The following is a 13,406-nucleotide window of genomic DNA, read 5'->3' as shown; positions in this document are numbered from 1 at the left end:
GGCATGCCTTAAATAGCCTCTGCAGCTGTGATTCGCTCAGAGTCACTGACATGTGCAACTGGTGCCTGCTGAGAAACACATCACTACATTTCAAGAACTCCCAAATACAAATCAGCAGGATGTGAAAGCAAAATTATGGATTTTCTTCTTTTTAAACAGAACTGTAATTTTTTTTTAAGGAAACAGAAAATATTTAAATAAAATTGACATTAACTTAGTAGATTGGAATCTGTCAAGGGGCAGCTGGCCCCTTTCATGAAATTGGGCTCAGCTCTCTTGTTCCAGTCCAGGTGTGGCCTAGTTTGGTGTAGTGAGGAGGGAGGGGCTGCCCCTGGGAGTTATAAATGAGAATTCAGAATCCTGAGATGAGAAGTTCAAAACCCACAGTCCTGAGAGCAAAGAGAGGTCAGAGGAAGAGCTTGGCTGGGCTTCAGGGAAGGGATAACCCTGAAGGATGGAGTGGTGAGTGTTTCCTGGTTGAGCAGTGGAGCTAAGTCAGGCTGGTGAAAGCAGAAGGCAGTCAGGGGGTCACTACAAACATCCCCTGGCCTGAGAGCTGAAGGCTGAGACCAACAGAGAGAGATGCCTGATGGCTCTGTGAGAGGCAGAGCTCAAGCTGGAAAGGCAGAGAGGGGGGGAAGGCTGGGAAATGATGGAGGGGTGAGCCTATTGATGTCTCACCTTAAGTTCCCTGGCTTTCCTCCTTGATGAGTTTGGGAGGTCACACCATCCTGCTGACTATGCCAATGTAAATGCACAGCTTCCTCCCGGCCATCCCTTTGTGGCCTCTCAGAAGCCTTGCAAGTGGCCCCTTACTTCAGTTTCCCTTTTGATTCTGCAAATAAACTCAGGTCAGCCTGCAAACTGCAAATATAGCCCTTTTTGTGGGGTTAATTTATTACCTAAATCCCACTACCATAAACCAGAATCTCCCCAGCACAGTCCAAACACTACATTCATCCCAACAGTACAACACCACGTATGGGTCCGGCGGCTCTCATCACGCCTCACGTCAGCAGCAAGGTACGGCTTCGGCATCTCTCAGCAAATCTAATCCCAGCTCCCTAAGCTGGGATGTTCCCTGCCTTGTTTCCTTCCCAGGTATGACTCCAGCTCTTGCCTGGAGACATGAGCAGGTTCACCCCTCCATCATTCCCCACACTTCAGCCCTCTCTGGCCCTCTACTTTCAAGTCACTGGCTCATTCAGCTAGCAGGCCTCTCTCTCTACTGTTCTCAGCTGTCACCCCTCTCTGGCCTGGGGACATTTGCAGGTGCCCCCATGACTGCCTTCCACTTTCACCAGGCTGATCTGGCTCCACGACTCAACCAGAGAACTCCCACTGCTCTCACATTCAGGGAGATGATGCTCCCAGCCCAGATCTGATCCTCCTTTGAGCTCTCTCTGCTCCCTGGACTTGTTTCTTTTCTTAACTCTGGGTTCTAAAACACTCCCTCAAAACTTTCGCGCTCCCTGTCTCTCAGGAGTCTGGACATTGGGGGTTCTGAACTCTCCTTTATAACTCCCACCCTCCTCATTACATCAAACTAGGGTGCACCTGGACTGGAACAGAAGAGCTGAGCCCAATTGCATTTAAGGGGCTGGCTACCCTGTTACAGAACTACATTGTTCCCGTTATTCTCCGCCCCGTCCTCTTCTTTCTCTGATTACTTCTCCCTCTCTTCCAAAGTACATATACTAATGTGTTGAGCCATGCTCAAAATAGGAAATCATGATGACTTTGCTCTGTATTCTGATTGCTTATACAGTTAGACACCTGCCGTCCTGGCAAATTTCTTTATGGTAACAAGGTCTGAGCAGGTTGGTCTCTCAAACGCCAGATATGATTAGAATCGCTTTGATCCAAGCCCAGTGAGAAGACGACTTTTAGCCAACACCAAGAGCTCTCCCTCCACCCCCGCTGTAATTGTTTTTGTGCAAAGAATCTCATCTTTAATTTAGTAATTTCAAAATGCAGCACAGTAAAAAGCTGCACTCATATATACCAGATAAGAAAACAGAGAGGTAACCGAAGCTGAGTATAAATTGATTGCATGCCCTTTTCAAATTTTAAAAGATCTATGTTTCATTCTCACAAGCAATGGGTTCCATCAACACATGGGTTCCATGAACACATCTACAGTGGCTGATAGCTGGGATACGCAACCAGAGATGTCAGACCCGACTAGGATTGCCCAGACATTGGTCCTCTGAAGTCCCTGCTCAGGCCACACAGTACGTCACTACTGAACTCAATTCTCAGATGAAAGGGTTAAGATTTATTGTTGCAAGAAACTTCACTTCCCTGGAGCAGCACTATGCCCAGGAAACATTGCTTTGGTGCCTTTCATACAATACACGTGCTAGTTTCTGGTTTGCTAAAGCGGCTTCATGCTGTAACACCCATACAAAATGGGATCTAATGCACACAGAAGTAACAGGCTAGTTCTCTAATGTCTCTATATGGGTCCTGATCTTTCATCTACACGGTGCCATGCCTCGACCTGTTCTTATGGACTGGTGTTTCTATACTTTGCAACATCCCTCTGCACAGAATAACCATAGCCATTTCTGATTGCTCAGAAGTTCAGCTCGATGCCATTCCAAGGCAAGCTTAACTTTGGGGCTTTTTCCTTTTCTGTTTTCTATTTTCACCACCCCATCCATCACCAGCTGGACTCAGCACATTCCCTCCAACCCTGTGCAACTGCCATCTGGCTCTACTGCTGTGTTAAAAAACACTTGCAAGCTACGGCCCTCCCAAGCAGGGACAAGCTGCTTGGATCATGAACTTGGGGCCTCAGCAGCAGTAGTCTGGTTTAAGTTGCGTCTTCTCAAGGAAAAGCAACTTTTCCCGTTGTTAACTATATGTAATTTTTGATTCCCCCCTCTCTCACCTTAAGTAAACGCCCCAGCTTGGTCAATGCATTATTAGTCTCCTAGTTCCTGGTTGCCCGTTGTCATTGCTGAGGAAATAGAAGTTATTCATACTATCTCAGGAGCTGAGTGCGCCACATATTATCAGCCCCCAGCTTGGGAAGCAACACTCAGCCACTGTTGACTGCATAGCAGCAGTGATAGGTGAAGTGATACCAGTGTTTAGTTTGCAGATCCATTCGTAAATTGCTTTGGGATCTAAACATCAGATATTATTATTATATTAGCAAGTTACCAGAAAGAATCCATTCCCCTTGAACGTGGCATAATTGCATAGTGCGTCATGGTGGTTTTCACTCTCCACTGAAGCATAATCCAGTATTAGCCATACTGGAAGTGGGATAAGAAACCTGCAGGACCAAATCTCCTGCTCCAGTATAGCAAGTCCTTTGTTCCTATGGAAAATGTCTGACATGATTCTTTTTGCTTCACAGCACAGGGAAAGGATGACTCAAGTTCAGTTGTACAGGTGAAGTTCACATGAGTTCAGATCTATTCACGCCCTCTCAATGTTCCCATATGCCTGACTCCAATCCAAACCTTTTATTGTCAGCACCAAACAAAAAATCCCAATGAAGCGGCAGAGGGGGTGATTGTGAACCCTGCTTTCCAGAGCCAAAGGCTTGAGTATTTTTATAATCTGTCATTTGTACTTTTTCATACTAAAGGTGACAGTCTAATTCACATATGACCAACACCCATAAATCATGTTGTGGGGGAGAGGAAATATTCATAAATCCATATCAAACAGCACCCAAATTATGACAAATGACATGGCAGTCATAAAATTGCACAAGCACAACTCACCAAGTCATTAATTTCATGGCCGTGGAAAATAAACAGACACATTTTTTTCGCAGCCCTAATAAATTTTAAAAAACTCAAAGAATGGTCCATCTGCTTCGAATAATTTTTAATTTCCTATTCTGTCTCATTCCCATTAGCTATTCCACTGAGATATTTGCTAAATTCTTTCATTTGCCTCCTCCCATCTGTATTCAATTACTCTATTCCCAAATAGAGTTAGTTTTTCTTTCTCCTAAGCACAGTACAAAATATCCCCACCTGTACCTTAAAGCAAATGTTATGTGTGTTTTATTATCTGTTAGACTCTATGAGTCATTCTAACTCGATTGCCTGTGCTGAAAGACTTGGAGGACAATCTGATTTTGATGTTTTCTGGCTTTGGTGAAAAACACCTGCCTGATTCTCAGAGCTAATCTATTAACTTGGTAAATGCCTCAACAGATGTTCTAGAATCAGCTAGGGATCAGGGTCTGTCCTCGTGACAGCGTCCGCTTGTAAGCTTGAAATATTTAAATGTTCAGAGATCAGAGGCCAATGATGTGTTTTGGGTACAAGCTTTCACTAAATCATATTTTTTCAGTCAATCCCTGGAGTGCAATCCACATATAATAAGTGGCTGGAGCATTTTGACTGAACAGGCCAACAATATGGGCCTCCTTGAACTTTGATGGGACCCGAATTTCAAGGCAGGATTTGCTTCTTTTATTTAAAGTGGAACAAACTTTTAGACTGTGCCGAAGTTGTTTCCTTTTAAGCTGCATGTTTTTTTCAGTTCCTTTCCTTTCTTTCTAATGAAGCCCATTAAGTAAGCATAAACCTTAGTTTGGAGACCTTTCCAAGGAAATCTCAGAGTCTCCGAGGCATCTGTTTTAAGCCCAGCATCTCTGGTTGGTTCAGCACAACACTACATGATTTCAGATACTGTAGGCCTGATCCTCCACTCAGTTACACTGGTTTTATGCAAGTGTTGCTCCATTGGCTTTAACCTGTCCCAGCCCTCTATGCTCAGTACACTAGCTAGGATCACTGGAGTGCATGCCCTTGCAAATGTTGTCCTTCACTCTGCACTGGGGAGGGTGTAGAGTGGAAGACACTAGCTGGATGCCATGCAGGGATTACCCTTTGAAAGGGGACTTCCCATCTGACTGGTTAAGAAAGCTTTCTGTCCACTTTGGGCCACCAAAGCGATGCCAAAGGGACAGAGGAAATGAGCCCAAATCTCAAAGGAAAACTCAGTCCACACCACAGCTTCAGCTGTTTTCAGAATTGGCCCAGCGTCAGCCAAAACCAGGTAAGGAGACACTAAAAAAGCTCATTGCGTTTAGCCAGCTTTTCCATAACCCTGCTCTGAGCTGGTAACAAGACCAAAAATTGGTGAGTTTCTCAGGGTTGTAGGTTTAATTGTGAAAGTTTTGGGAGAAAGAATGTTCTTGGGACATAGGAATGCAAATCAGGAAACCTAACACTGACCTTGGTCACATCACTTAACCTCTCTGTCCCTCAATTTATCCCTCTGCTAAACAGGCTTATTCATACGACCTCACTCAATGTTATGAAGCTCAATTCACTAATGTTTGTAAAGTGCTTTGAGATTCATTATTATAATTTTATATTCAGCTCTCCTGAATCTCATCACTGCTGCCATTCACTCCTGGAAGTTCATAAAGCAGGCTCTCAATATTTGGCGTGCTAGTTTGACAATCTCCATGAGTGGCTTTGTTGTGTGAGATCTGTTGTCTGTGCTCAGAAGCAGGGGCAAAGAGGGAACGACTGATTTGTGTTGTCACTGCTGTTATTGGTATATAGCTTTTTAAAAGCCAAAATCGCCAATGCAAGTGAGGCTGAATAGTAAACACCTATCCCTTACAAAAGAGACACTGCACTAAGATCTGCTCGTGCATTATCTGCTACCATTGCTAGTTGTGAGGGTGTTTCTCTGGAAATGTGGTCATGTTATCAGGGTTCCTCTTGTTCTAATGGCACATGTAGCGAAGCTGCTCTGCGTACTAAAGGAAAGATAAGGATGTTGGGGAGAAAACAGGAATAAGAACATAAGAATGGCCATACTGGGTTAGACCAAAGGTCCATCTAGCCCAGTATCCTGTCTTCTGACAGTGGCCAGTGCCAGGTGCTTCAGAGTAAATGAACAGAACAGATGACCATCAAGTGATCCATCCCCTGTCACCCATTCCCAGCTTTTGGCAAAACCAAGACTAGGACACCATTCCTGCCCATCCTGGCTAATAGCCATTAATGGACCTATCCTCCATGAATTTATCTAGTTCTTTTTTGAACCCTGTTATAGTCTTGACCTTCACAACATCCTCTGGCAAGGAGTTCCACAGGTTGACTGTGTGTTGTATGAAGAAATACTTCCTTTTGTTTGTTTTAAACCTGCTGCCTATTAATTTCATTTGGTGACCCCTAGTTTTTGTGTTATGAGAAGGAGTAAATAACACTTCCTTATTTACTTTCTCCACACCAGTCATGATTGTATAGACCTCTATCATATCCCCCCTTAGTCATCTCTTTTCCAAGCTGAGAAGTCCAAGTTTTTTCAATTTCTCCTCATCTGGAAGCTGTTCCAGACCCCTCATCATTTTTGTTGCCCTTTTCTGAACCTTTTCCAATTCCAGTATATCTTTTTTGAGATGAGGTGACCACATCTGCTCGCAGTATTCAAGATGTGAGTGTACCATGAATTTATTTAGAGGCAATATGATATTTTCTGTTTTATTATCTATCCCTTACTTGATGATTCTCAACATCCTGTTCGCTTTTTTGACTGCCACTGCACATTGAGTGGATGTTTTCAGAGAACTATCCACGACTCCAAGATCTCTTTCTTGAGTGGTCATTTAGCTAATTTAGACTCCATCATTTTATATGTATAGTTGGGATTATGTCTTCCAATGTACATTACTCTGCATTTATCAACATTGAATGATGTATGGGTGCTGGAGTTCTCCTCAGATATTTTGTGGTGAGAACCTTCAGTGATCATGCAAGGTGTTAATAGATGAATCGTCTTTCTATAGACAAATGTGGATGAACTGGATAAAGCCCAGCTACTGGAATGGCTTGTAATGCTTTCATTTTTTTATTTATGGGTTTCATACTTTTATTTATGGGTTGCATCACAGCTTGGACTCATCTCCCAAAGGACAGATCCAAATATTCAGCCTGACACTAGTAACAAACTAAACTAAAAAAATAATAATACAAAGAGATTTATTTTAGAGCATAACTCCAGGAATCTTTAACCCAGTAAATTAGGCAGATTTGTATTTTCCAATATTTATCTCTGATTTATTTTGATGTTTTGCAACCTGTCTCTCAACTATTAAGAAAAAATAACTGTCCAGATCTGGCCTCACTCTGGTGAAACAAATGGAGACCTGGATCAAAGAGCCAGCAATCATTAGATGGTGTAAAGATAGCATAGGCAGCTCTATGACACCATTTCCTAGTCCCTATAGCATCAGGGCATGCCAAAAGCTAGAAGCAGTACGGCTGGAGAGCACTTCATTGCAGCAATCCACAGCTGGTGGAATATCAAGGGCTTTTCAAACCAGTGTATCCCTATAGGGTTGGCTCCAGCCTCAGACTGCAAGCTGACCCTTTCCCCTCCATGAAGTTTAGAGATTGGGTCTGGTTTGGGCTCCTCTCTAATCTACAACATGTCAAACTATTTGTACCCCACATATCACCTCTTTAAAGTGTCTGACAACACTTGAAAATAGGTACCTACTCTCAATGGTGAAACAAATACTGATGCTGGTCCTTAAAAACCAAGTCTCTCTGCACTGAATTGATGTTAGAGCTCCCATGGTTCTGTTCCTGTCAATAGGGATTAGATCTGGTTTCCTTGGCCAAAATGTCCCCTGCCACCACTTTGCAGTCTTCTGTGCACTGTTTGGCTGACATCTTTCACATCAGAGGTAGCTGCATTTACATGGTGGTGTCTGTATACAAGTTGTGTAGCATTTGCAGATCCTTCCATATAAAAGAGGCTTGATTATTATTGATAATTATAAAATCAATCAACAATAATGAAATAAAGTTATTCTAGATATCCAATATCAGCAGAGGGTGCTAATATTACTGAACAGAATTGACCACAGAGTTAATACCTAGAATACTGCGACAGATGCACAGCAACCAGTAAATGGAGGGTTAAAGATGAATGAAGGTGTAATAAATATGCCGGTGGACTCTTTGTGAATACTTTCTCAGTTATTATTCTGAAACTCAGGCTTTCCATAAAGAAAGAGGCATATTAAAATCTACATCCATCATAGCAGAAAAAATGACGCTAGGTTTCTTGCATCAATATGTTTTCTTAGAAATTGAATTTAGCACATATACTAATAGAAACAAATCAGATCAATCAAAAAAGCAACCAATGAATGCGCTCCTTTACGCTGCCTTTTTTCAGAACTCTTTGAATCTGTCTCAGGAAGACACATTCATGTCATACCAAAACAGCCCAGAATATAGTAACTGAAGAGAATTCAGAAATTCTTCTGCCACTGGCTTTTACAACAGTGGAAATGTGGTGTCCAACTGAAAATGTGGTTTCTGTTATGTTTTGGTGAAAACAGGTCCTGGATTTTGGAGTTATGCAATGACATTATTACATTAAGGTTGTTATTTGGAAACAGACCGATGGTGCCAGATATATCTTGCTATCAGAAACAGTCTGCCTAGTCTCTTCAGAGTTGTCTGGGCACTCCAGAAAGTCCTGACTTCCTATATGCACAAATTTGTCATAGCAGAAAGGCTAAGGACTGAGCGAAAATAGTGACTGAACTGCCCTTTCAGTGCTAGAGTTGGGTCCCTCTAGGCCAAGACTGGGTCACATAGTCAGGCAGAGTCGGGGAAGCTTTTTACAGCAGCTGCCCATGCTGTGCTTGTTTGGAAGTGAGAGGACTTCACCCTCTAGAGCTGGCAGGCCGGGACTTTTCATCAGTGCTAAGTTCACTAACAGAATCAAACAAGTGATAAAAGCCATTTGTTTATAAAAAATATATTTTTCAGGATTCAATTGCAGGCCGTTACTGCTTCATTGCACTGGTTTTGACATCAGTGAATTTCTGATTTACACCAGTGTAACTGAGAGGACAATGGGGCCTAAATAGAAAATGGTTGGTTCAACATATCAGCTTTCAGTTCTGCTTAACAGTATAGGACACTTGAGAGTTGCATGTGTAACTTGAATTAGATACTGGGTGGGTCTTTATCCCCCTTCAAGTGGCTGGTTGGGAGAGTGCTGGGAACGAACAGCTGAGCCAGCAGTCTTGTCATTTAAACACCATTTAATTCCCCTCTGGTGAAACAAATGGACATCACACTGTCACACCTGGGGGCTCATCCAGGATCTGCCTTTACCCCTGTGGATGGAGGACCTCACAAAGGAGTCAGTGAAGGTCAGGTGGCCTGGACTATGGAGGAAACCCTGCAATGACTGGTTGAGCAGCAAAAACAAATGCAAAAGGCTCTACAAACCTTTCAGCAGGCCCAGCCCCGGGGCAGGCTGAGCAACAAAAGAGCCTGCAAGACTTTATAAGGGAGCAACCGCACATACAGCAGCAGCTGCTCCAAAGGACAGTGATTCCCTCAACAGGGAATGGTAACCAGGTGGGTCTGTGTAAGATGGGCCCTGTGGATGACCCAGACACATTCTTAGGCACCTTTGAGAGGGTAGCTGTGGGTACAGGCGGGGACAAGGAGACCTGGGACCCGCATCGAGCATCCTATTTGACTAAGGAGTTGCAGGCGGCCTACATGGCTTTAATGAATGAGCAAGTGAGAAACTATGAGTTGGTAAAGGCAGCCAGCCTGAATTGGGTGGGGCTATCCACTGAAAAACAAACAAATTTCAAACTGTGAGATGGACTGTAAGAGTCCAGCTCTGGGCTTTTGTCCAGATGCTGACTGACTAGGTCACTCAGTGTGAGCTAAGCCCAGACACCCAGAGAGCAGAGGAGATTAAGGACGCCCTGATCCTTGAATGGTTTCTACAGAGCCTCTCTGAGAACACCCGAGTATGGGTCAGGACCATCAGCCTGCCACACTGGATGCAACTGTTAAAATATGGAAGAATTCATAGAATCAGGCCTCCCTAGGAACAAGGAGCAACCAGGGAAGTCAGGCAGGGGAAACTGCTACCCGAAAAAATCCAGAGAGAAAAAAGGAAGAGTCCAGGAGAACTCTGGCATGGGCTCGTGCCTGTTCTTGCATGCCAGGGACGTGTAAAAAGAGATTGCTCATACATGGAATGTGGCTGGGCTGGGACTCTTGGGCAAGGAAGGAAAAAGAAACAGTTGACCATGCTTGTAATGGTGGGGAGGAGGCTAAGAGGCCTGGTGGACATGGCCTCACCTGTTTGCTAGTCTGAGGAGCTGATGAAACCCCACTGGATGATTCCAGGAGGGAGGTTAGAACTGGAATGTATCCATGGGGATAAGAAGTACTACCCAATTGCTGAGGTACCCCTGGAGGTCCAAGGGAGGTTTGGGAGGAAACAGCTAGTAGACTGTTTGCCTCATCCCATTGTATTGAGCAGAGATTGAAGTCCATTCTCATTTGGGAAGAAGTATGGTGCCAGGGGGCCCAAACAGTGGGTTTCATTTTGGGTCCCGAATCAGTATGGTGCCAAGGGGCCCAAAATAAAGCCCAGGTAGGAAGAAATAAAACCCGAAGGGGAGGAAATACTGAAAGAGAAAGGAGATGGGATGGTAAACGCTGGAGCTACGACAACAAGCCATCAGGAAGGGAAAGAAATGAGAGTCCCCCTGAGCAATTGAGGGGAAGCAGAAGAAAAATAAGGAAATAGAGGCAAAGGAAAAAAATACTCCAAGCCTGGTAGCCAAGGGTCAGAAGAACCTCCCAAGAGAGCACCAAAGGGAAAGAGCCCAGACACTGTTTAGAGGGCTGGGAGCAATCACGACCACAAGCAAACAGGTGGAAAAGGGGAGACCACAGACCCCACAACAAAGTAAAGGGTCAAGGACTAGGAGGGTGGTCGTCTAGGCTGCCCCTGCTGCGAGGACCTGTGTCCAGAAACAGAATTGTGCAGGCAACCTCCAACCACCAAATGCGATTTCTGTGGGTGGACCCCAAGAGGAGAGCCTAGATGAGTATCCTAGGGTTGAGGAGAGAACCTCAGATGGAGTAATGCCTCTGGCAAGGGAGGAAGAACCCAAAGAAAGAAAAAAATTGGAGCAGCAGGCAAGAGGAGGAGGTGTGACAGAGTGCTGGGAACCAACAGCTGATGCCAGTACTCTGGTCATTTACACACCAATTAATTCCCCCCTACCTCTCCGAGTGGACCTGAGGGGGCCTAATTAGTGGCTGGGAGAGTCTCGGGGAGGACTAACAAGAAAATTTGCCTAGTAACATAGGAAGGAAGCGCAGAGAAGAGAGAGGCAGACTAGCAGGGTCAGAAGCCAGTAAGAACTCAGGATAGAGAGATTTCTTCCCTCTCCCAACTGAGGAGAAACTGAAAGTGTAAATAATTATGGTTAAGGCTGCGAGCTTGTCACGGAAGTCACGGATTCCCTGACTTTCCATGACTTCTGCAGCGGCTGGTGTGCCTGGCCTGGGGGCAGCTCAGGCAGCCCCCGGGCCAGTCGCACCAGCCGCTGCTGGGGCAATCTTGGGCCACCTCCCCCCAGCAGCAGAGTTTGGCTGTGGGAGGGGTCACTACCTACCCCAATTTCTGTTCCTCCATAGTTACCACAGGTCTGCCTTGGGATCCTGATTGGCGTCCTCTCAGGTCAGTCTCCAGAGCACCTTCCCTTGCCGGTGGTGACTCGTCACCCTCTGTCCCTGCAGTTGAAGGATCTCCAGTAGCTTGGCTGTGAGGCCCAGTGCCAGCTGCTTGGAATCCTGTCGGCTTCTCTTCAAGAGGCTGCTGCACTCAACTGCTCTTCTGCATCCACTCAGACTGAATTGAGCTGCTTCCTTTTGAATGCTCCCTCCACTGGGAGCATGTCCAGCAGAGGCGAGAGGGGGTGGCTTCCTTCTTCCAGTGTGGGGCTGGTACACACCATCACAGCAGCCCACAGGCGGCTGGTTACCCACACTCACTCAAAAAAGACACTGAGGAAAGCGTGGGTAACAACCAGGGCCAGCTCTAGGATTTTTGCCACCCCAAGCAAAAAAATTTTTGGCCGCCCCCACTTTTTTTTCATGCCCCCTGCCCCTGGCTCCGCCCCAATTCTGCTCCTTCCCAACCCCTTCCCCAAATTCCCAGCCCCGCCTCCTCCCCCGGGCCTGCTGCATCCCCCCGCCATTGCTTCCTGCGGCTCCCCCCCCTCAACCCCCTGCCCTAGCTCACCTCCGCTCCGCCTGCTCCCCTGAACTTGCCACCGCTCCGCTTCTCCCTCCTCCCTCTCAGGCGAGGGAGAGGCAGCGCGTTCAGGGGAGCAGGTGGAGGCGGAGCGGAGGTGAGCTGGGGCGGCGGGGGCACATTTTTAGGGGCAGCCTGGCCGGCGCCGGAATGCCGCCCCTAGAAATGTGCGTCCCCAAGCACCTGCTTGTTTTGCTGGTGCCTAGAGTCGGCCCTGGTAACAACAGCCCAAGGAGGACTTATTCAAAGTTACAGAGGCATCTGTCTAGCTATTAGTCACTAATATTTTATTTTGGCTCATAAGTTCTCCATCATCCAAAAGACACTTACACCCTACTGAAAATAAAAAGAAAGAAATGAATACAATGCACTGACATTTGTTTTACACCCCATCCTCCTGCCTCTCCCACTCAAAAAAAAAAAAAATCCAGAATAAAGAGGGAATACAATTCTATGCAGACAATTAAAGGGATATTCATTGAACTTCAGTCCTACAGATGGAAAAAAAGAGAAAGAGGGAGAAACTCATTAAAAGAAATACATCATAGTCTTCGGCCTCAACAAATCCAATTAAACGTGCCAAGACACCCAACTGCCAGTCAATCATTCCAGATCCTATTCACCCTATCCATATTTCAGCAGCACTTCACTCTCTTACCATTCAGCACCAGGCACACTCCACAGAGTAAGCATGCTTTGTTTGTTGCACGCTCCCCCCGCCCCAGCTCCTTTTAATCAGTTGCTACAAGACACATTTGTCTCATTCACACTCATGCCAGAGATTCCCAGAGATGGCTGGCAAACTGACCAACTTGCTTGTCCATTGTCATCGATAGCTCTTAAGGGAAGAAGTATGATGCTAAAATCATGGCTATATTAATAGGGACACCCAGAGTTATTTTGTTCAGGCACAGAGCAAGCATATTTAGGGCAAGTATAGTGCTTCTAGGGGGCGTATGAGCGCAAGGAAATGAAGGTTTTATTGTTATTTGTCTAGTGCCTACAGGCCCAAACAGAGATCCAAGCACCATAGCGCTAGGCATTCAGACATATAGTAAAGACAATCCCTGCCCCAAAGAGCTCAGAATATAAACAGACAAGGCAGATGACAAGGAGTGGGAGGGGAATCGGAGGCATAGAAAGGTGAAGTGACTTGCTCAAGGCCACACAGTTCATGTGGCCAAACCAGGCCACATCTTTTGACTCCCAGTCTTGTACCCTATGCACTGGGCCAGTGGTTCTCAGCCTGTGGGTTGAGACTACTCTACCTTTTTGCTCTTTTTCTTACCCGTTTGCATTAAAGTAAC

The 13,406-nt window shown here is 45.5% G+C and overlaps 1 long non-coding RNA gene across 1 annotated transcript in view; it reads right to left on the bottom strand.

Annotated features, from left to right (window-relative positions):
* LOC122466617 overlaps nucleotides 1–13,406 on the bottom strand; it is a 32,708-nt gene that overhangs the window by 4,325 nt on the left and 14,977 nt on the right. The window lies entirely within an intron of this gene.

The sequence above is a fragment of the Chelonia mydas genome, chromosome 7 (assembly GCF_015237465.2).
Source record: "Chelonia mydas isolate rCheMyd1 chromosome 7, rCheMyd1.pri.v2, whole genome shotgun sequence".
NCBI lineage: Eukaryota > Metazoa > Chordata > Testudines > Cheloniidae > Chelonia > Chelonia mydas.
This window is presented reverse-complemented; position numbering and strand designations above follow the sequence as displayed.